Below are 24,316 nucleotides of genomic sequence, written 5' to 3'. Positions count from 1 at the left end.
CTGCGGTGCATTTAGCTTTGGAGCCAACATGCAAGAGGAGTCAGCCTCATGGGATTCATTTTTTCCTATTAACTTTTTCCATTTTTCATCAACTGAGTCAGCATCTCAGTAGTTAAGAGATGTTGAGCCAGAGCTCATCTGATCAGTGTATAGCTACTCAGATGGTTCCTCCCCTCCCTCTCCTCCCAGCCCCGAGGTCAAATTGGTCGGTTCCTCTCCCTCACGCCCTGTTCCACCTCTTTGTGCATCTGTATCAATCAGGTGAAATGGCCTATTTCCTTTAAAATTCCTCTAGGATTGATGGTTTTCTATTATTGCCTGGAAACAAACCAGTCCAGCGTACAGTTATTTTCACCCGCTTTGAGAATAGAAGGAAGAGAGAATGGGTCAGGACGACAGGCATTTTTTCCCCCTCTTTGTTTTGAATATGTATTGAATGTTACTGTCTGCTAGTCTCACTATTTTATGAATCTAGCTCCCTCCTCCATAGCCTCCTTACAAGACAGGCCGTGTTATTGGCCCCATTTTACAAATGTGGAAACAGAGGCTGAAAAATCTCTGGGGAAATTTCTAAGCCTGAAGGTTAATGTTTGTCTTCTCACCTGTTCCCTGGATGAACCACTCCGTGCACTGCTTTCCTCAGTTTTGAATGCTGGTCAGAGCCCAAGGTCCTAAAAACTCAAAAGCCAGTGGAGAAGCAGTAAGTGGCATTGCCAACTTCTCCTCTGGGAACAGAATTAAAGCTCAGGTTTGTAGAAATGTTTATAATGAGAGGTCTGAGGTCTGACATGCAGGGCATCCTGAAGCTTAAAGCATCCTGTTAAGAACATGTGGTAGGAGAGAGTATAGCTCAGTGGCAGAGTGTGTACTTAGCATGCACGAGGTCCTGGGCTCAATCCCCAGGACCTCTTCTGAAAAACAAATAAATAAATAAACCTAATTACTTCTGCCAGCAATAAAATAAAATAAAATAAAATAAAATAAAATAAAATAAAAAATATATGCTCATGCTTGGATTTGCTCCCAACACCAAGCTGTAGCTCTCTTATTTTCAAATTGCACTTTTCAGGAGTCCATTGAAAAACCAAGGTGTCAGGGGATAAACCCAGCCTAGATGCACCCAGGGGCAGAGCTGCTTGCCTACTTGTCGAACAAGCTGGTGGCTGTCTGAAGGTTGAGCAATCTCACCCAGCGAGTCCAGATGGAGCGCGCACTGGCGACCCTCCCTGGGGATCGCTGGTGTTGGTGCTACCTGAGGTTCCCTCTAATGAGGAATTGTTTCAGCTCCTCGGTTTGCCCATTAGATGAGCTCTGGGTGAAACAATTTGGATGTGAGTAAGTGCTACAGGGGTTTGCAAATGAGGTTTTTGCAATACCTTGATGTTTTCCTTCTGGGGATGCAGTGGATTGTGGTTGACGGCCAGGTGCGGAATAGTTTATAGACTGCCAATGGTAGTGGAAGCCAAGAACAGAGGGAGCTGATGGCAAAAACACTGTCCTCTGGAATATTTCATAGATGCCTCATGGATGTCCCTGAGAAAATTAAGGTAGACTGTAGAAAGTCAAGTTTCCACACACATTGCTCTGGGTCTAGAAGTAGTTTATCTTCACAGGAGGTTAATCAAACACCTTGCTAAGTTCTGGGTTAGCCCCAGGATTCAGTGATCTGAAGGAGGAGCAAGTTAAATAGAGTGGGGTGATCTCTTGTTTTCAGAAGGGTTAGTAGATCACTCTGATCTGGGAGGAGTTGTGGTGTCCACAGGCTCATTTCCAGGAGAGGCGGCATTTCCAGAATAGCACTTCAGTGCGAGATGTCAGCAACATGGGGCTAAAATCGGGAGTCTAAGCAAGGCAGGTCCTCTGAGATTCCAGCGGGCTGGCTGAACAAGCCCTTTCTCCCTGAGCAGGCAGGGCTCCAAATGATGCAGCTGAATGGGACAGATGGCACAGGTTTGGCCAACAGCCACTGACCAGGCAATTTCCAGACCTCTCTGTGGGCGGTCCTGACAACGCCACCAAAGTCTGCTGGCATTGGGCTCGTGGGCACACGCAGGTGTTGATTTTGATGGACTATACTTGGCTCCAAATTTGCTCAGATTAAACCAAGACAGACTTGCAATTTGCAAATACATATATTTTTGTATCCATGTAGACCCTTATGTCTAGTCCCAACCCCCTCTTTATGCCATAAATACTTCAGATGGTGATCTTTCCTGTTCGTTCCTCCCAAAACCTAATATGAGATGCTCCAAAGAGGGAGTGGGTGGCCAGTGTTACTGGATAGCCTGAGATTTTTCTTCTAGACGCTCCCTCCACCTGCCGAGGAGTCCCCCTCTCACTGCCAAGGTACCTATACCTCGGAGGTGACATTCTGGGCACTTTGGACTGATAACCAGTAATCGGTCCAGTTCCGTATAACTTTTGAAATGTTTCGAAACTTCTTAAGCTTCACTTTTCTCATCCGTCAAAGAAAAGGGTCCTTGTTAGAATTCACATGTATCGTGTGTTCATACGGACCAAGCACTTTGCGGGTGTGATCTCGTTCAGTTCCCGCAGATGACCCCGTGGGAATGTGCTGGGCATTCTCGGTTCTCCTCTTGTGTACCCTGCTCTGTGCCCCAACAGGCTGAGCTCAGGGGTCACTGTCAACGGGCTGGCCTGCCCTTGGCCTCCAGCAGGGTTCCGCCACGGAGGGGAGGCGAGGAAAGCGAGCCATCTCCCCATCAGAATTCACAGCTCCTGATAAGACGCATCGCTCTTCTGAGACCTTGCTCTTCGGTCCTGGAGGACGGCCCCCACTGTTTCCAGCCTGAGGGAGAGAACTTGCCCTCGATAGTTCCTTTGCAAGTCGTTCCTTTATTAAACTCTCCTTAAATTACCCAGCGGGAGTGTGCCTCTGTTCCTGCCAGAACCCTGACTGGTACAGAAGTAGCTGCTAACCTGCTTCCCATTTTACAGGCAAAGAAACGGAAGCTGAGAGAGGCGAAGTGACTGAGGCCACACCCAAGAAGAGGTAGAACGGGGATTCAGATCCAGGTTGGTCTGATCGCAGAACCTCATGATGGCTGGCTGCACCTCAGCACTTCTGGAAGGTCCCTTGTTGTGCTGACAGTCTCTGACAGAGGCACCCGCAATTCATCAGCCGCTGAGCATTGCTCTCGAAGCCCACCCCTCCCCCACTCTGCCTCCGAAGAGGGGAATTGTGACGCTACGTCTGCCTTCTCAGTCCATCGTCATGGGGACAAAAGACACGAGCGGGTGCGGCAGATGATCTGGTCTGGGGTGCAGACTGCACCGCAGTCCTCAAGCCGCTGGCGGAGTCACTGAGCCTGGCTTCCTTGGCGCCGTGTCCCTCATCTGCGGGACACAGCATGGAAGGAGTGGTCCAGGGGACACGGGGCCTGCAGAGCTGCTCACCTCATGCTGGAGTCATTCCTGAGAGCACAGATTTACTTCCAGGACGTGGGCTCGACCCCTTTCCTGCGCATCTTCAGAGCTGGGTCATAGAAAACGCAGGTGTTTTGAGAGCAGGCTCGGCACTCGCCTGGTTTTGCGCAGTTTCCCTGTGCTCCCCTTCCCACGGATGCGTTGATGCCAGCGGGCGCAGGTTAGCCGGTTAACACGGTAAGCCATCGTGCTGCCGAGAGAGTGAATGAGTGGGCGAGGTGATCTTACTTTGACAGCACTGAGGGAGCAGAGGACGGTGCTTCTAAAAGCAACTGAATCATGTCCCATTCCTCTTTCAGAACACAGACTAAGGTCAGGGCCAAGAGAAGGCATTTTCTGGGAAATCAGCGGTGCTGGGAATACGGCTGGGAAAATAATAAATGATAATAGATATCATTTTGAGAGCGTGACCCGAACCGGGCATCGCGCTAGTGAGGTTTGACATGCATGATCTCGCTCAGCTATTATAACTCCACGAGGTGGATAGAGTCACCCCCATTTTACAGATGAGGACGTTGAGGGTCCCTGAGAAAATGTCCATTAGTTCCAGATTTCCCTTTCGAATAAGTAGCTGCCTCGGGATTAAAAGGTGGATCTGTCCTCAGACCTTAGAACTCGGGCTAATTATTCAAAACTCTGGGTTGGATGCCTGGTATTTACGGTCTGTTAATCCAGCCTCGTAGGGATGGCTCTAGAGGCCGCGCTAACCTCCCACCGCACCTATAACCTCGCCACCCAAGGAATTTCTCTCCCCACATGATTCCTTCTCACCCCGTCCCCCCTCTCCTGAGGTTTCTCTTTCGCCAGGTTCCTCTTCTCCGCATTGTGAAATGGTTTTCTCTCTGTTGTTGCCTGTCCCGGCCCTGAGGCGGGAGGCGCTGAAACGGATTCGCTAGCGTTTGCCCTGACCTGTCTGTCGCAGCTCACACCACACCAGGGGATGCTTTGCCTCTCAGCTTTATTAATCATTTCAATTTGACACTCTGTGTGTTTTACGGTCTTCGCTTCCGCCCCCACTTTGCCCCCATTCAATTGTGTTTACCTTTTAAAGCAACACTGGACGGGAAAAATCTATTCCTCCTGCCAGATGTTTAAAAAAAAAAAAAAGAAGAGAAAAGAAAAGCAAAACGCTGCCTGGACACACACAGACATTTCTGCCTCCCGTTTTGCTCTGTAACACACACGGAGATGTAGGAGAGGTGAGCAGACCTCAGCTCCTCGTTTTTAACGATGAGCAGCAGGCACGTTGTCCTGGGGTATGAGGGCCTCCAAAGCAACGCCTCTCACGCTTTCACGTGCACGTAAACCGCCTGGGGCTCATGTGAAGAGACAGATTCTGATTCTGTAGGTCTTGGGTGGAATCTGAGAGGCTGCATTTTGCGCCAGGGAGGAGCAAGGTGGTACTTCACGTAAGGCTCCGGAGTTTTCCCTTCCCTCTCTTTCCCCCGATGTGTCTCCACTCTCTGTCATTCTAGGAAGGGTGCCCTTGCCTCGGAAGCTCTCCTGGGCTTCCCGGCCCTGCAGCATCTCCCGCCAATGTCCAACTCCGTGGTTGCCCCTTACGGCTGAGGGCCTTTTATGGTTTAGGTTGGAGTCTACCTGCTAAGCCCTTCCCAGAAGAACAGTTAGTTGTCCCTGGCTGGGAGACAAAAGAAGTGCATTTTGCTGGAGCCAGTTTTCCCCCAAACGCTAATGGCACCTTTATCTCCGGGTAATTAAAGCTCTGACTGGTGAACGCATAATTGCGCATAAGCCGGACTAAAATGATCACCATGGTCTTTCATCTTTTAGCTGACTTCGTGCAGATGGGTAACAGTCTCAGGCGTGCTCGGGGAGGATGGCTGTTTGGAGGTGTCTGAGTTGGGTGGAGTCATCTGGGGGGCCGGCCACCCCCACAATTACTGTGGTGAGTGACGGCCAGAGCTGTCTCTGTCTCCATGAAGCAGTGGCTTTGGGTGGCTGGAGGGGCACCGGGGAAGGCATACAGTTTGTCAGGATTTGCCAGACTGTTTGGAGGTTCAAGCCCGTAGATCTGGTCCACTTCTGCCTCTGGATGAAGGGGCGGCAGGGCTCTGCGCAGACTCTGGTACCTGGGCCACTGCCCTGCCCTGGACCCCTCCCTGTTTGAGAACAGGCTCTTTCTTCATTCTGACGGCCTTTGACCACAGCTATGTTGGTGTCACTGTCAGCCGGTGACCGTCCCGCCCAGATCTGGGTCAGGGCTGACTTCAGATTTCTCTCTTCCTGGGAAGATGCTCATGGAAGCAGGGAGGGTGCTGGATGAACGTCTGGGTCTCAAAACCCCTGAACAGAAAGAGTCCTGTAGAGGGATGGTAGAACTTGTGGGTTCTTGACATCGAAGGCGCTCAAAACCCTCGTCTCCCTCACCTGAGCTCTGCCACAGACGATACTTGGTTAAACTCTTCTGCATCTCAGATTTCTCACCTGTGAACGGGGCATTATTGTAGCAATGTCACAGGATGGATTCAGCAAGATGCAGTGGGTTCTGGCTTAGCACATGGTCTGGCTATTGCTTTGGATATTCCTGTGCCTTGGTATGCCCCTCGGGTGCCGCAGATCAATCGCAATTGTTTGAAGTCACCACCTTGGAGGCTTCTCTTCCTCCCTAACAGATCCTTCAAAGCTGTCGGACCACATGGGATGCCAAGAGGCAGGTGTAATCGACTGTTTCTTTAAATGGTCGGTATGGGCTTATAATGAACTCGCGTCTGATCCCCACAAGCACGAGGACCATTATGTGGGGGCCAATTAGCTAGGCCTAAACATCCATGATAAAATGAAGGGAGTAATCTGACGGCATTCAGGAATGAGCAGACCTTTGATGGGTAACTACCACCTACCAAGCTCCGCACTGTGTGTTTTTCACAGACATTAATTTATCTTCGCCGCATGACAGATACCTACACTTTCATACGACACGTGAAGAAGAAAGAGCTTAGAGAGGTGGCCCTCCCAGTTTACGTCACTACTAACTAATCCATACTAGGCACCGCTGTCCCCATGAAGACGTTGACACCACTGTCCTTTTAGCCTGACTTTCCAGCCCCTTTATTTCTATTTTCAGTTCATACACAAGTTTCTCAGATGTGCCTCCCTTCCCTAGAAGACATTCATTCTTCAGTCCCCTAAAACTAGGCTCCATCGACACTGTCATCCAAAGGTCAACAATGACCTACCTCTTCACTGTCAAATTCAATCATCTTTTCTCACCAGATCTTCTCTTTCTTTTCCGGCACATTCCGTATTCGATGGAAGCGTTTCCCTTCGACTCTAAGACAGTGGACCACACTCATTCCTCTCCTTCCCCTTTACTCACCACGTCTCTCTCTGCTGCCTCTTCTTCCATCCCCATACTTGCCACTGGGGCCTGGTTCACATCCTAGTCCTTGAACAACTCTCCTAATGTGTCGCGACTTCAGCTCTACCCTCTGTGCTGACCATTGTCAAAATGTGGGTTTTCAGACTTTTCACCCAACAAGCTGCAGGCACGTGTACCCCAGCTGTATCTCTCGAGGTCTTGCCATGATTTCCACACGTCTGAATTGGAAGTCTCTGTCGCCCTTTGATTTTTCTTTCACTTTCTGATCTCTCTGTTTGCCCGTGTCCCATGGCCCTTCGAGGACACATCTCAGCAGTCACACATCTTTGGCTGCTGTGTAGTCTGACCCTCCCCATCCAAATCCTACAGTGTCACTCCTGGCCGCACCACCCCATCCCCTTTATGCAGCCCTGAACACCTCCCCTCTGGCTTCTTGGAGTGATTTCCCAAATGCTTTAAATTTTTTCATTTGTTCTCCGTACTAGGACATGCTACACAACACAGCCAAAGTATTTATTCTCCTGGAAATGCCGCTTTTATTGTATTTGTCTGCCTGGAAAGCCCACAGAACAAGTGACACATGCCTGGGCTTGAGAAGTTCTCCAGGACCTCTGTGCCTTTCCAAGCTGCTCTCCCACTGCCCACCTACAGAAACTCTTGGCTCAAGTCAAATTAGACTGTGTTCTAATTAGGATTCAGTTCAACTGCCGGTAACACTAGAGCCTCAAATAACAGAGACTTAAACTGCACCGGGGCCTATTTCTCTCTTATTTCAAAGAGCAAGGACAGGCAGCCCTGGACCAGAAGGGGAGCTGTGCTCCACCGAGTGCCCGGGGACCCAGGCTGCTTCTGCCGTGTTTCACGTTACTCCCCCTCGTGTGACCTCCAGTCCCAAGGTCACCCTTGATGCGGATTAGCCATTTCAGGTCCAACTGTCCCACTCACAGTCCAGCCAGAAAGGAGGAAAGAATGAAGGGTGCTTTTCCCTTTTAAGGCTATTTTCTGACGTTGTATAGATGACTTCCACTTAAATCTCACTGGTCAAAATGTAGTCACATGGCCACATGCAGGCGCCAAGGAGGCTGGGAAATGTCTGTTTACTGTTGGCAGGGGAAATGTTTGTGCCTGGCTAAGATTCAGGGTTTTGTTGTAAAAGTAAAAAGGTGAGAAAGGCTATTGGGAATAACCAGTAATCCTTGCTGCAGCCAACCCTTTCCTTTCCTCGCAAGCCATGGCTCTTTTTGTCACCGTGCTGCCATGCAAAATGGTGTCTTTGCCTGACATACTCTCTGACTTATCTAAATCCTGCTTCTCAGAGAAGTCGTCTCCCAGAAAGAAACGAGCACTAAGCTTGGGATTGCTCGGTACCAAGTTCCAATCCCAGCTTTCCCACCCTCCCTTGCCGTTAGACTTTGAACTCACTGCCTCTGAGCCTCAGTTTTCTCCTCTGTCAAATGGGGCCACAAGACTCATATTGGTTATTGTGATGATTACATGTTAGCGGTAGTTTCCATTAAGCACGTAGCCTGTGAACTAGAGAAGTGAATGTTACTTATCTCCTCCGTAACCATGAGATTTACTGTATTATCTCAAAAGACTCAACTCAACTCTTTTTTCCTTTCACAGAGAATTTCCTGTCCATTCCGGATGAGGACAACCATTCCCTGCTTCCAACTCTTCCAATAATACAAATATTGTTTGAGACACTGATGTGGAAATGAATGTCACATCTTTATTTTCATTTTTTTAAAAAAATCTTGAACCCTCAGAAGAGCTGAAAGAACAGTGCTTTGACTTTTCTTGAATTGTGGCCTTCAGTGGTGACCTCCTCACATAGACATGCCTAGTTTTTTCTCACCCGGATAAACTAGCTCTTGAAGGCAACGGCCATGTATTAAACAGGATGTTTCTTTTGTTTTTGATCCTTGCTTTTTAAAAATCCTCCTAGCACCTCCAATGTTGCTTGATAAAAATGTGCGTTTCACTTCCTCCTGCCTCGTCCCGTCTTTGATAATGCCCACGGATGTCCAGGCGGCTGAAGGCAGCAAGGAAGGCGCGGGGTAAGATTTTTAAGACTTGTCGGAATTGTCTGTTATTGTTTCAAGACATAGTCTCCAGGCAAATACACCCTCCTCTCACGTCTCCTTTGCACACATCGTAACTCCCAGTTGTATTCTTAAAACAAACAGTTGCTGATTGAGTGAGTGAATGACTGAATAAATGCATGGCCGTAGACATCCAACTTGTGATGACTGGGAAGTGATCAGATGGTCAGTGACAGAGCGCAGCCTCGGTCCCACAGGAGTCAAGGGCTCTAAACTACATCCTGTAAATAGCGAACATGCCCACAGATGGTCTTGAAGACCCTTTGTCTCCCCCCTTTTTTTTAGGGAAGTTTAAATTAACCAATTCTGATGTCAATCTTTTCTCTTAAAAGAATCGTATTAACTAAGATATAACATATACTCTGAGGCTCTGGGGAGGCTTAATTGATTAGAATTCACTGTCTTTCTTTCTTGGACATGGCAGAGGATTAGGACGGTCAGAGAGAGCCGTCTCCTTCAATACCTCATCCCCTTGACACGGTTGTGGTCTCATCTGTGGTGCAGTAGGTGGGAAGGACTATCTTAGAGGCCGGAGCAAAACTGCTCCCCAGTTGCATCCTTGTAAATATGAGATGATAAAGCTATATGCAGAGTATTGGATGCATAAATGACCTTCACTCTTCACGAAACTTCTGAGGTAGACATTGTCATTCCATTTAAAAAAATAAGCTAACCAAGAACCGAAGAGGATTATACAAGATCACACAGCTCCCAAGGAGCAGAGGAAAGATTGAACCCAGGTCTGTCTAACCCCAAAGTGGTTTTTTTTTTCATTCCACTATGGAACCCTTTCTATGAAAATTTCATTAGTAAAGAACATGTTTTGGAGGGGAGGGTAGAGCTCAGTGGCGGAGTGCATGCCTAGCATGCACAGGGTCCTGGGTTCAATCCCCAGCATCTCCATTAAAAAAAGAAAAGAAAAGAAAAAAAAGAACACGTTTCAGAAAACATAAAAATCAGCAAATTTGCTGTAGTAGGTCTGCAAGCAGGAAGTGAACATGCAGAAATGGAATTTTTTCAATAATATTCTGGTCCTTTTCCCATTCTGTTTTTCTCTCCTCAACTGCAACTTTCAGAAAATAAAGCAGATGCCAGGCAAAGTTGTTTTGCTTATTCTTTGTCCAGGCTTTTGAAAGCAAGAATTCATATAGTCTTTTTTCAAAAGTTATTCCTGCTTTATGAGATGGCCTCTTCTCAAAAGCCTTGGGATGCTAATCGCAATTAGGGTACCAGAGGCCAGCTTGCCGGAGAGAAAGCAAACTCTCACTGAGTCAGAAGCACTTGTGTTCTCCCCTCTCTCGCTTCCTGGCACATATTATATATATTTTATAGCCACTAATGTGCAGGTACACCTATGACACACACACGTAATAAACTGAACAGGTAAAGTGCGTTATTATGCCTTGTCTGGATCATCAAATAACGTGCCGGCTGAACAAAGGCTCTTAGCAGAAAGACTGCAGAGTGTGTTGGCTTTTGTCTCTCTCCCCTCTCTCCCTCCGCACCCGCACCTGCCCCTCCTTCCCCGGCTCAAAGCACTCCATGTCAGGGCTACAAAACATCACATTCCTCAAAAGGTTTAATCTTTGCAACATTCCGGCGTGCGAGTTATTAAGAGGAGATTGTGAAGGGCTGTGATGACGACTCGATGGAGACTTTTCCTGGATAAAAGGTCCTTGCCTAGGATTATCTTGACTTCATTTGCGGTAATCCCACCGCCCCCTTGCTTGGTTTTGCTTTTCTGGGGGCCAGGGTGGAGGGGAGGCAGGTGCAGGGAGAGCGCTCTGCTGTGATTGGCAAGGGCTCCCTGGGGACGACGTGAAGGTGGACAGCCACTATTGGAGGAAACTGGGGAAGGGTCCAAGAACTCTACTCCGTGGAGGATGGAGTTTAAACAAGTTCCTGCTGAAAGAGTGTGGGTTGGGGGGGTGGGCGGTCTCTAAGGCTTTGCTTTAAAATGTAAAAAAAACAAGCTACTTGGTTGGCTTTGAGGTTGACATTGACAACAGGTCCCAGTGCAGAGCGGGCGGTTCTGCGTCCCAAACAGGCAGTTTCCCATTTGTTTCAGCTTTTCCATTTTTTTCTCCCTGTCCACTTGCTTCCTCCATCTCTGTCTAAAAGAGACATGGATTTCCTTCACTTCTCGCTTGCTGTTCCCAAGTGATTTGATTATTTCCACTGATGTTCAAATAAGGAACTACAACAACGGCTATGCAAATTTGGATCTTAACACCCTCAGTTGCCATTTGTCCTTCCTAATGTCCTTGCAGACGGGAAAGAGGAGAAGTCACCTTCAGTTGAAGTGTTCGATGTTGATGGCAGGTTTCTCTTCCATGAAAGTGCATAATGGTAGCTACTTAACACATCAAGCACTCAGTACGTACCTGGCTCTTGGTAAGCAGGCAGCCGACACAGGGACTACCTGTGTCTGACGGGGAGGTTGAGAATGTGTCCCAGGGGATATGCTGGTTGCAGAGACCACCTCGCTTTGAAGGGCCACTAAGACCAAACGGGACAATGGTTTCTAACCCATGACAGGACATCAGGATTACCTGGGGGACTTACTAAATATACAGCATCCTGAGCATCTGTTTGTTTTAGTTTCGTTTAATTTTGTTTTCAACGAACTCTCGTGGTGGTTCTGCTTGGCACGATGAGAAACACAGAGATGGATCAAAGGAGGAGTGAATAGTGTCCGGGAGTTAGAAGACGGGCGAGCCAACCACAAAGGGTGAGATCGCGCCTGTGTTGGTAGCAAACAGAAATGGAAAGGCAAGGGTAGATAAGAGACATGTCAAAGAAGAAAGGACACATCTTAGTTACTTACTGCCTATGGAAAACAGAAAAGAGAGGGGGAAAGTTCTGTGTTTTCAAAACCGCGTACCTGAAAGAGCATGAAGGGCTGGGGAATCATAGAAGATGATTTTACTGATGGACTTAGGGATTTTGGGAGGGGAAGGGTGTTTGAGAGGAGATAGGCTGGATATGTGAAGATTCAGAGGAAGGTTTCGAGACTAACGAAAGTACCCAACAGGAATCTGGGGGTTGACGGATGAAGCTTGGATGGAAGTTCAGAACTTGACTGAGAAACATGGGAACCATCTGTCCGTGGGTCAAAATGAAAGCTGTAAGGGTGAAGGAGCTCTCCTAGGGCTGGAGAGAGGAGAAATCACACTACTGAACTAACACTCCGTACGTAAGTCATAAGTAGTTCGTCATGAAAAGCAACGAACGGAGGAAAACCAAAAACAAAAGCGAAACAGAACACGAAGAGCACTTAACTGTGAATTCACACAGTAAGTCCCCTGGGCGCCCAGTGTGAGAGGACAAGGGCGGTGTGTCCCATGAACTGGAGGGCATTCCTAGGGCCATACAGAGTCCTAGGAGGTACCAAGTGACCTTGCACGTGGCTACCACAGGCCTGCTTCCTCCTGATGCAGAGACCAGGTTTGAGTGTCCAAGCTCCTCCTCAACGCAGGACCTCTGGCTCATCAAATTTCCTCGGTGACGTCTCTCCCGGAGACATGCACTCCTAATTCCTGCCCCTTCTCTGATCATCATGGGGCCTGAGCCCCTCCCTTTGAGCGTATATGCAGGTGCCTTTAACTCGTGGCGCTGGTACACAGAACCATTTTTCCTCCTCTAGGCTAAATGTTCATTCCAGCCCATGTACCTGTTCTAACAGAAGGGGCTTCAGAGTCCAGGGGCTGTTCTGTGTCCAGAGACTAATCCTCTAACTTCTCTCAATCCCAGTTTCCTTGTCTAGGTATAAAGGAGGTCAGATTCGTTTGTTTTTTTTTTTTTCTTCAGTCTATCATATTCTCTTTCAACAGTACTGTATTCTACGCTTCTTCCTATCTAATTTCTCTCGGCATCTCCCAAGTCCATTATCCGTACTGAATACTCAATCAATGTTTGTTTAATGAATAACTGGGGTGTTGGGTTACAAAGGCCAGGGTAAAGCAGTTTACTCCTGAACTCTGACGGTTCCTCTTTCCTTCTCTTCTAGCCCAGGGTTTCTCAAAATCTGTTCCTTGAAATTCTTGTTCTGTGAGATCACATATCACTGTTGAATTAAAAAGAGGTGGAATGTGTTTGTGTGTGCACGTGATTTCCTGTAGAGAAATCCTGTGTTCTACCTACTTTGGGAAATTCTCTGTTCAGAACAGTAATGGGCAAGGCTGTCTTTCTGCAGGCCTTCTCAGAGCCTTTGTCGCACTAATGTAGATTGTGAATTGCAGTGTTTAAATAAGGCAGCTTATCAAATAAGCAGCCTTTATAGAGTAGATTAGATTTGACTGCAGGAACCACTCCCCATCTTTTTTTTTTTTAATTTCTGAGGAACTAATTTCCTGTGTATTCCACTTTGGGAATTGCTCACTGGTTGCAATGCTATAGAGCCGTAAGAAAAAAACACAACCTAAGTTGTCATATCATTTAAAATCTCTCAGGATCCCAAATTTCAGACGTTTTCTCTTCCCAAAAGTAAAACTTGAGAGAAGAAACTATGAACTAGGCTTTTAAGGGGCCAGGGCATCAGGCTATTTCCACTAGCGCCTTGACCATATTTATTTGGATTTTTGAAGCATGTTTCATTCCATTTCAAATCGTGTTTGTACTAAAGTCTGAGGCTCCTGTAAAGAGAAATAAAATCAACCCCCGGCACACCCTGAGCGCTATAAAGTTACTCATGAGAAACTTGTCAATTAACAGAGTCAAATAATAGGGCGTTTTTTTTTTCTCTCTCTCTCTCTTTATTTAAAATACCACTTCTCAGCCAAGCAGTCATCAGAGTGCCGTCAAGGGCCGGATGTGCTGTTTCCCAGCAGGGCTGGGCAGGCTGCTGGGGCTCACCCAGCGGGTGGATTTACGGCTTAGCAGTCCCGTGCGGAGCGGCAGGAGGAGGGAGCCTGTGCTTGTGGCCGTGGCCATTTCCCTTCGGGAGGTGGTACCAAGCGCTCAGCCCCACAGGGGTTGTCTGCACCCTGGAAGGTTTCTGTTCTGACCTGGATACGCCTTCTGTGAGCAGGCCGGACTGCCCTCCCCATCCATCCTGCCCACTGCTGCTTCCTTATAGCCACTGGGAAGAAAACAGACACCTTGGCCATGGCGTTGGGGTTTGTTCGTGGCTCAATGCAGATGGCAAAAGGAAGTGTGCCGATAAATCCTCACATTATAATATGTACAAGCACCCTTGATCATCGGTTCTCAACCAGCAAGAAGCATTAGCTGTTACGGTCTTGGCTATTTTCTTAACTAACCATTTGAGCTTTATTTTACCTCTTGGGTCTTGATGCTCTGAGATGAATGATATCAGCACTTACCAAGTATGTTCGGGCACTGGGTACATTTACTCATATTCCACAATATGACGCTGACAGCAATACTGTGTCAGGTGCATCATCATTTGTCAGACACAATGGAAAAAAATTGGACTCAGAGAGACTTTCGGTGATTCAGCCAAGGTCACACAGGGAATGAAAGATTCAGGAACTAAACCCAAGTCTCTGACTCCAGATGGTGTGCCCTTCTTGATCCTCCTACTGAGGAAATTGAACTGGACAATCAGCAGGTCCTTTCAGCTTTTAACACCATCTTGCTGTAGGACGCAGTGCCTGCTTGGGGCTGTCTCCAACAGATGGCGATTGTGGAATCTAGAATTCAGGAGGGCCATGGGAGGTCAGCTCAGCCTCGCATCCAGATAGTAAATGGGGTCAGATTCCCTCTTCCAATGCACTCCTGGATCATCTGGCCTCTTTCTGAATCAACCTCACTATTGATAAGGAATCTTTTCTGGTACCTTTTGTCTGTTCTCTCCTGCTACAGCTAGAGACAATTTTAAAATTTTTAAATTCTTTGTATGCACTGGAGCTTAATTATATGGATCATTAGCTGAGTAAATGCTATTTGTTTCAAGAACTGGGATGCACAGACTTCAACAGCCAGTACTGAGGCTCTCACCTTTGATGAGATTTGCTTTTCTCCTGTGCACTTTCTGTCTGAATCCCATATCCCCTCCCTCCTCTCTAAGGCTTCCGATGTCCCCAGGTCAAACCCTGACATGGCTACCACATCATTCTATTTGCTTGGCGGCCTCAGATACTCTGGGGTCATTCCTCCTCTCTGACTCTCCCCTCTAGCGCTCTGAGTTGTCCGTCAACTTTTAATCTTCCGTTCTGCATCTGTCACTTTCCCTCTTCCTGTCTTGGTGTCAGTTCTCAAGCCTACGTGCTGAGAAGAAAAGTGAAAAAGTTGAGAGTCTGAAATCTGATGCCCAGCGAACCTGTCTAATCCTGTTCCCTGGTACGGCAGGGGCTGAACTTACCTGCACCACAGAGCAATAACCCCAGGACATGAAAAGGGAAGAGGGGGAGAGGGGCACCCTCTCTTTTTCATTCATTCTGACAAATGCCTGTCAACACTTACAAGGGTGCCTTAAGGTCAAAAGGCCAAGGCAGTTCCAGGTTATTATTTCCCTGAGTGTGACTTGGGAAGGGCACTTATTCTCCTTGGAAACGCAGTGGCCAAGATGGCATAAACAGAACCTCGTGTTTGGGGAGGAGAGGACGAAGTCAAGTTCTGGTGATGTGGATTACAATCCTAGACGTAACTTCAATTGGCTATGTGACCATGAAAACGTCACTTACCCTTGCTGTCTGTTTTATCACTGGAAACCTACAGATAATAAGGTCCTCATCCAGAGGACGCAGGCTGTGTCTCACCGAGTCTCGCAGGCTGTGAAAGTAACAAATGAGAGATGTGACAGGGCTTTGAAATAATACACACATCATATGAACGCGTGGGGTCGTGACTTGTCTTGCGAGCATCACTTTTGTTGGTGGCGTTCTTCAAAGGGAAGTATCAGATTCCCATGGGCTTTCCCCGTTGGCTATATTCTTTGACGGTTGATTGCAAAAAAAAAAAAACCCAACCGATTTTGATTTATTTTGCCTATTATGTGTAATCTATTCATATCTGTTTACAGGTGTGAGAATGATCTGTCACCCACTGATCACAGGGGCCACTTGAATGACCTGGCTGGCTAAGTGAGCGTCCCATTTCTTTTTTTTAAAATCACATCCCTCCCACACCTGTGAGCTCAGCTGAGACCAGCATTCTTCCTCCACCAAGAAGGCTAATTTTCCCATCAAGTTGTGTGAGTAGCGAATTCTCCCTTGTTAAAACCCTCACCTCTTGCTTACTGTCATTTTGCAGCAAAATAATACAAATCACACGAGAGGGGAAGCTTCTGGGGCTCTTTTAGTTATTAAACTTTACTTATATTTCATCTCATCATGAGGAGGAGATCAAGACAAGCTTTGTTCATAGAAAGAAGACCCAGTAAACCACCTTGCAGTGAGATGAAACAAGGGGAGATTAAGTCACCATCTAATTGTATCTCCATCTAATTGTATGTAACTGTCACCATCCACCTTGAGGAGTAAATTTCATCCACTCACAGTATACTCTTATTATATAAGGAAACCTCTGGAATCAAATACATTTTAGTACAACAAATCCAGGACTGCTGTCTTCAAAAGAAATAAGGTCTAAGTTATGCCATTAGGAGAGATGTACTTTCCTCCTATAAGACCAGATGGGACGTGTCTAAGAAAATAATAATCATGCTGGCTTTGATGAGGAGGGTTTCCTTCTTGGATAACTCGTGATCATATCAGCTGCAGCTTTCTATGGAAGAAAGTGCAAACTTGAACTCTGACCTTCTTAACTCTTGAGACTCAGTTCCTTCAGTGTTCAAACCCTTGTAGACGAGATAGAGCTTCCATTAGCATCCGGTAGAATGCTAAATTTGCAAGACATAAGTAGGGAATGAGGGGAATGGTGGAGCTCTTGAGGGAAGAGTGTGGGATGTATACTGGGGGGGAAATTATGGGAGAATAAGAAAGATGAGAAAAGGACAGGTCAGGAGAAGGGAGTGTCTGCGTAGGACCCCTAATTTCCCGAGTTCCATAGTACTTCTTCATCTTGGTGTGGCACAAGGAAGTAAGTAAGAGAAGTTCCCAGTGTTGCTCTTTGAGATCATCCTGACCCTTCAGTGGAAAGATGTGGGTACTCAAGTAGGTGGTTTGGGGAAGACCAGAAAAGCAGAAGGATGAAATCAAGTCTCAGTGACATGGATTCCAATACCCTCGATTAGGTCCCGAGGCAAGAAGGGAGGTTTGCCTCCCATCACCCTGTGGATTGCACCAACCGATACGGGGCTGGGAGGGTACGCATGGGCATCCCCAGGGACCACCAGCCAAGTCACTTCAGGGGAGCAGCAGTTGTGGAGGGGCCAGAAGACCATCAGTGGCTGAGACAATTCCTTGGACATAGTAGACATTAAAACTCATCCCAGGATCACTTCCTCTCCTCCTTGGTCAGCAAGGAAAATGCCTGTGACAAAGAAGCAAGGGCCACATACCATGCGGGCTCTTCCTCTGTGCAATTCCATTCTGTGTCTTCCTATTCAGGTCATCTTCCCCTCTCATCACCTCTTTTTTCCCCTCATTGCACAGCTGGTAGGTGATCAGGGGATACACAGTGATGTAAGTGTGACCCAGTTCTAGGCAGGTAGGGAAGCAGTTGCAAAATAAAGCATATTTAGTTCATCTCAAAATTAAATATAAGTATTTCTTTATACATTCTGGGATAGTGACTTCTCTGCAGGTGGCTAGTCAAGAGCAGCCTTTCAATTTCCAAGTACGAAAATGAGGTGTCTCTCTTGGTCTTTGGTTTCTACTCCGTTCAGCCAAAATTTGCCAAGAAATCAGAGGCCCCCGTGACCAACGCCCTTTCTGTTTTCCATGAGTCTCTGAGCTCTGCTGGAGTCATTAGCTGGGCTTCTGTGGCTTATCCAGGAGTTCTTTTCTTCGTCTTAGAGGATGGGACAGGTTGAGCTGGTTGTTGCCAGCTTCTTGAAAGCATTCCCAGACTGGAGTGAATGTCTCTGCCAAGCGGTTGGAACAGGAAGAATTTCTAGGGAGGAGTTCGTGTTGGGTCTGGTTCCCATTACTAATTAAAATCTGTAGGTAATGGGTTACTAATTTGTTGGTTCCTTTTACCACGTTATTGCCTTTTGAGGGCTCGGGGGGATAAGGTTACGTTATCCTATAGCTCTTGTCTGGCTGGGACGTAAGGGTCTGGCAGTGGTCTTTGGAGTCACCTGCCTTGGTGTTCTTTCTTCTATCTGGTACCCTGGATGGCAGAATTCAGAAGGACCTTTCATCATGGGTCCCTAACCAATAGAAATTCAAGCCAAGCTGAACCGTGCTGCTCCGAATTTAAGCAGAAGACAGTCGCAGCTCACTGAGCAACACTTCCCTTCCCAGAAGGAAATTCATAATTCGGTACCATCAACTCTCTTGACTGTCACCTTTGCAGGAAGTGGGACTGGGTGGGAGAAAGATGCTGACTCTTTTTTTTTTTTTTAAACATGCTAGGATGGAAAGTCTGAGCACTGGGCTTGATGTCAGAGTTTTGAATTTGAATCGGGATGCTGCTGTGTGAATCTGGGCAAGTCAGTGGGATTTTCCAAAACTCGATTTCTTTATCTCTAGAAATCAGGGTCCTAATACCTACTTCAGAGGGTTGCTGGAGGAAGGAAAGTTAAAATGAAATATTGTTTGTGAAAAAACAATAGAATGGCCAAAGGGCAAAGCACAGTGGGATGTGACGTTTGCCCAAGGAATGAGAAATGTTCTAACTTATAAACTTAATCCAAATAAAAGATGCACCACCCCCTCCCATTCCCAAATACATCCTCTCCTCTAAGCAACCCTTTGAGAGCTTTTGCTAGAAATGTTGAGTATTGAGTCATAAGAATAACAGATTTGTTCTTGATTTAACACTTCTGATCCTACCTGCCATATAAAGACAGCCTTGTCCACGTCACGGACAATCTCCTGGTGGCTTCTTGGGTGACTTCACAGGGACCTGGACACTAACAGAGCAGATCAATCTCACGCTTGAATTCTTTGCGGTAGGGGCTTCACATGCCAGTGTCACCGCCTAAGTAGCTTCCAATGGGCAAAACTTCCAGAAGCTCGTAGCCCCGGCGTGGTCTGCTGTGGAAGTGGGGGCAGATCCCAACAGGCCGCTGAGCAGGCACGTCCGGCACCAGCCACAGGGGAAGAACGTCGGGCCGGCTGCCAAGTTTCAGCCAGGAGGGAAGAGCTGTTCGGGAGTTTATAACCCTGCAAAGGAGGCAGTCGGTAACGAGATGGGGCACCACGCCCTTAATAGCACAACATTACTCACGAACACCTTGCTGTTAATTAACAGCGGTAAATCCCACAATTATTTCACTTTGCTTACCACCCTCTCAGGTGGCAATGCTGAGACACCTGGCAGAGAAACGGAGGGGGCAGTTTATCTTCGCAAAGGTTTGGTGGTCTTGCTGGGACCGGAGCTCCGGCAGGTCAGAGGGGTCTCTGATCAAGCGGTAAAGGGATTCCCGGTTTTGTTGCCCACACTCTTGTGCCAAATGTAGGGTATGTGGCCATGACTTCTCTGGAAAGTTCAAGTTGGAACCTGCTGGTTGTTGAACACTCCAGCAAGTGCTTATTTGATATAAACACGTCTCCAGCCGTCCGCGAGTCTCCCTGCTTCCTGAGAGGGCCTCCTGAGTGATGCGGTGGCTCTCACCTGGTGTTGACATGTCATCTTCCCTGTGGCCCACAACTTGGAAGGTCTGACTCAGGGAGCGTTTTCCAACTCTCTACAAAAACTTGGTCTTCCTCATAGAGACATGTCCCCACTGGATGTTCCAATTTGACATAGTGTTTTAAAGTCTTTTCTCATTTTTTAAAATCCAAAAAACATATATCAAAGACTTCTTCATGCCAGAGGCTGGAGAGACAAAGCTAGATAGGACGGGATTCATGCCTTCAGAAACTCACGGTCAAGTAAACTAGATAGATGGGTAACAAGTTGAATCACAATGTTAAGTCATACCCACAATGATGGCAGAGGTGCAGAGTGTAACAGTAATCCATGGGGAAAGCAGTCATTGGGGAGTAAGACATGAAATGAAAATTAGGTTTTGAAGGCTGAATAGGAGTTTTCTGGGCAAAGAAGTCTTGTCATCCCAGGGAGCAAGAACTGCACGTGCAAAGATCTCAAGGTTCAGAAGAGCAAAGCACCTTCTTCAGAGTGAGAGCAAGTACTCAGTGATTGCTTATCCCGGGTGGAACTTTTCTTGTGGACTTGTCTGGTTTTCTTAGTCTCGCTTCCCTGTGGAACATTTACTAGGTTTGCCCTGTGTATGTTTTTTGCACATGCTGGTGTGTTTATGTCAACGTGCTGTGCATGGTTAAAACAGTCTTGTCTCACATGGCACCAGTGCCGAGCTTCCTTTATGTTTTGTTTCCTCCTCCTCCTCACCTCCAGATATGGGGCTCAGTCCCCATTCATTCCAGTTCTATTGCCTTTGAAGGTAATGAGTTCGAATCCTTCTCTTTGAAAATCCCCTCTAATTCCCCCCTTTTAACTGAAGTCTGGAAGTGGGACTGCAGGAGGGAAGGGAATGGGGCTCGCTCAATGCTCTCTCTCCAGCCCGCAGTTCACCCCTCCATTCATTCCTTGCAGGACAATTGTCTAGATTGTCCAGTGGATGTTTCTCCTATTCTGTGAGTCTTCAGTTACAACTGTAGCCTCATGTCTCACCTCCATGCCCCATGGGCACTGTGAGTGTCCTTGGTGAGGTCAACGTGACAAGCATGAGGGTGGGGAGGGTTCCTGGCACCAGCCGTTGGGACTCTGAAGTTCCATGAAGTGTTTCTGATTCACTCATTCACTCATTCATTCCTTGACTTACCCACTAGGCTTCAGGCACAGTGTTAGGCCCTGGGGATGCCACACTGGACAAAGCAGATGGTACCTACCTCCGTGAACCCCTACACTCACAAGATCTTGACTCAGAACACTCCTGCTGTGGCCACCAGGCAGGCTCAGGGTTGGTTCCCTAGTACTCAGCCCCCTTCCCAGAAGAGTACTTCTCTCAGGAAAATGACATGTGCCTCCTGGGACGTGGGGTCAAGAAGCCAACACTGACCTAGAGCAGCCAGAGGTTCCGGCAAGGGTTAAGGCAGACTCTGAGCCGGCACAGAGATGCTGAGCAGCATGGGTGCTGAGGAGAAGATGGTCCAGGGTGAGAGTAGGGGTCGTTGATGCTTTGGATCCATGGCTTTAAAGTGAATATTTTGTTTAGGCAAGAGATCTGGAAATCCAAGAAGCATCTGATTCATCCACGGAGAAAATGCATTTTGCGTGTTTAAGCGCAGACCCCTTCACCTACTGGCCTTGGAATTGCAGATGTCTAAGCCCCGAGAGTCGCTTTTGGACCGGGACATATGAAATGAACAAACGCCTTTCTGGCAGACTGGCTGAGCCAGCCGCAGGATGGGGCCACGTGCGAGTGGGTATCTGCCTCCAGCCTCTGCCCCCAAGCCTCTTAGAGCCTCTCTGCTCTACCCTCGACCCAAGCAGGCAGGGATTTCTGTCCGTTTCGCTCACTGCCACACCTCCACTGCCTAGGACCGTGCCTGGGCCACAGTGAGTGCTCCATAAATTTTTGTGGGATGAGTGGTCGGAGGCTCATTTTGACCCAGACACAACCACCCAGCTGCCAACACCTTGTGAAAAGGAAGGCGAGGTACTTCTCCTTTGGCTTAATAACAGTCTGCACGAACTGCTGTCTTTTATATGCCTGCTTAGCTCATTGTGAAGGCCCCATAAATATTAATTGATGGACGAGAAGCTCTGGGGTTTGGCTCCAGACAGATCCAAGTCCTATTTTTTGAGGAAGTTTATAAGAGCAGGGGAATGTTGGGCGTTACATCCTGATTCTGGAGACTCTCAGGACCCCCTCCCCCTTTCTCCCATTGCCAAAGCCTGGGAGAAGTAGGCGGGGACAGAAGGAAAGCACCTCTTTACCGGGTATGGAATTACCCTGTCAGGTTCCCACTGGTGGTGGGTTTTAAAGGAGCTTTGGGTGATTCTACTTTTGAAATGCTTTGTTTTCCTCGCCCTTTATTTGTCATCCTTGGTCCTGCCCTGGAGTCTTCCAGGAAAAACCAGCTGATGCCATGTTACCTGGTTGAGCCCCTCAAGGGACTTTGTGTCTGCACGTGACAAAACAGAGATCTGGAGAGACCATCTGGCCAATGGTTTAGCAACGGGGCTCCGATGTTCTGAATTCAGCCCAAGCTCCTCTGCCTCTTCAAGCGCTCTTCACGGTAGGACCTCACGATCCATCTAAATAGTGATTCTCACAGTCTTGTCCCCAGACCAGCAGACTCGGCAACACCTGGGAACCTGCTAGAAACGCAAAGCCACGGGTGCCACCCCAGAACTCCCAGAAACTCTAGGGTGGGGCCCAGCAATCTTGGGTTTTAACAAGCCCTCCAGGGGACTCTGATGCACATTATTGTTTGGAAATCACTGCTCTAGATTTTAGGGTCGAGAACAAGGATTTCCAGGCATGAGTGACTGTGTACGACAGATGCCGCCCCCAGACCTACGAAGTGAGAATCTCTAAGAGTGTGCTCCAAGCATCAGATCATTGTTTCATTCTTTTCAGCTCCTCTGGGGTTCAAGGATGCACGGTCCATGGCCCCAGAGTAATCCCTCACAGAGGACGTATGTTGGAGCTGTTTCCCTGAGCAAAACATAACAGAGGAGGTAGCTGGAGGAACAAAGGTATGGGCCTCACAGATCCTCCCCAAGAACATAGCCAGCTCCTGCACGTTGTCCACGCTTTGCCCCGGTGCCTGACCGCAGCCAGGGATGCCACTTCTGAGCCTGGGATTCAGGGACCTGGGTTGGAGGGCATTGCGTCGTGGTTTCACAAGGGACTAAAATGGCTCTTGTGACATTTCAGTTTGGGGAGAGAAGCCTGTTGGGACCATAGTTTGCCAGCTCTAGGCCCTAGATCTTGACCCTGAATGCACAATAGAATGACCCTCAGAGGTTTTTTGTTTTGTTTCATTTTTATTTTAATTGATGCCTGGATCCTACTCCCCAAAACTTGGATTCAATTATAGAGTCAGAGCTTTTCTTTTCTTAACTCCCCTGGGATTCCAATGTGCAGCTAAGGTTGAGAACCACTGTGTTAGGTATTCACTGAATAAGTAACTACTCCCCCACCACGTCCTCAGAACTTTAAAACATCAGTCAGATCATACTGGCCCTTCACACAACATTCCCCACCCTCCACTCCCGTGGAGCCTTGGGATGAAGGAAGCCTCTAAGACCACTGAGGCAGAGGTACCCAGCTAAACGGAGCCCAGACTCTTGATCGACAGCAACCATGAGAAAATGACTGTTGTTTAAAGCGGCTACATTTCAGGGTCATTTGTTACACAGCAATAGGGGTATGTGTACTGGGTCTCCAGTATAGAGAGGGGTTTGTGAGTCATCCAACATTTGAACAGGATGACCTAGTCAGTCATATATTTACTGCTCCCCTCCCATCCCTGTCCCCGCTGTGGTCCAGTTTTAACCCAGATCCCAGATGAAAAAACTGACTGGAGTGGTCATAGTTCATCCAGAACTATGGAACCATGTGCCTCCCAGGACTGGGGTTTGCATGAGAGCTCCTCGGCCCCGTGGGTTGACTATTCTCCTGTCAAAAGCACGGCTTCTCCTCAGTCAAGGCCCTTCGGCAAGGAGGATGTTATCAAATTCCACACTGAAGCAGAGACTTAGTGCTTCTGGGGAAGGATTCATTCTGCTGGGCCCTCAGCAGCGGGGGCCCTCTCAGAAGGCAGTCCATCCACGTTAATAAATGTCTCACCTCCCAGACAGCTTCAATAAGGTGAACCGCCAAGGGGAGGTCATGCTTGTCAGTTTAGTTTTGCTGAGACATGGAGGGCCCTTCTGAGGAGGCTCTGGAATTTAGCTGTTGTCCCGAAGGAAAGACAGGCTGGCAGCGTCTTCCCAGAGACTTGCCCCCTCCCTTCCCGGACGTGCTCTTGTTCTGTTTCCATTCTTGGAGGATAGAGATTGCTGGAGTCACATAGCCGTGTGTATGTGTGTGTGTGTACACTACGTGTGTGTATTATGTATAATATATTTATGTAGAGTACAGCACAGGGAACTATATTCAATGTCTTGTAATAACATATAATAGAAAAAAATCTGAAAAATATATACGTATGTATATGTATAACTGAATCGCTTTGCCATACACCTGAAACTAACATTGTAAATCAACTACACTTCAATAAAAAACAAAATTTAAAAAAAAATCTAAAAATGCTTTCCTAACAGCCATCTCATTTGTTGTCTCAATGGGTAAATGGTGCAGGGATCACTTCCCCCATTTTGCAGATGGGTAAGACTGAGTCTCAGAGTTACCTGGTTCCCTTAGGTTTCAAGGTAAATGAGGCGCCCTCCTCATCCCTTAGGATTTCTGATTGCT

General features: G+C 47.6%; 1 long non-coding RNA gene across 1 annotated transcript; it reads left to right on the top strand.

Annotated features, from left to right (window-relative positions):
- Window positions 1-2,987: 2,987 nt before the first annotated feature.
- LOC140686200 (uncharacterized) lies at window positions 2,988-8,505 on the top strand. Its single transcript, XR_012059840.1, has 2 exons — window positions 2,988-3,624; window positions 8,414-8,505. It is a non-coding gene; the product is annotated as an uncharacterized lncRNA (long non-coding RNA).
- The last annotated feature ends 15,811 nt before the right edge of the window (window positions 8,506-24,316 follow it).

This window comes from Vicugna pacos, chromosome 16, assembly GCF_048564905.1.
Source record: "Vicugna pacos chromosome 16, VicPac4, whole genome shotgun sequence".
In the NCBI taxonomy this organism is placed as follows: domain Eukaryota; kingdom Metazoa; phylum Chordata; class Mammalia; order Artiodactyla; family Camelidae; genus Vicugna; species Vicugna pacos.
The sequence above is the reverse complement of the archived record's forward strand: the minus strand, read 5'-3'. Positions and strand labels throughout refer to the sequence as shown.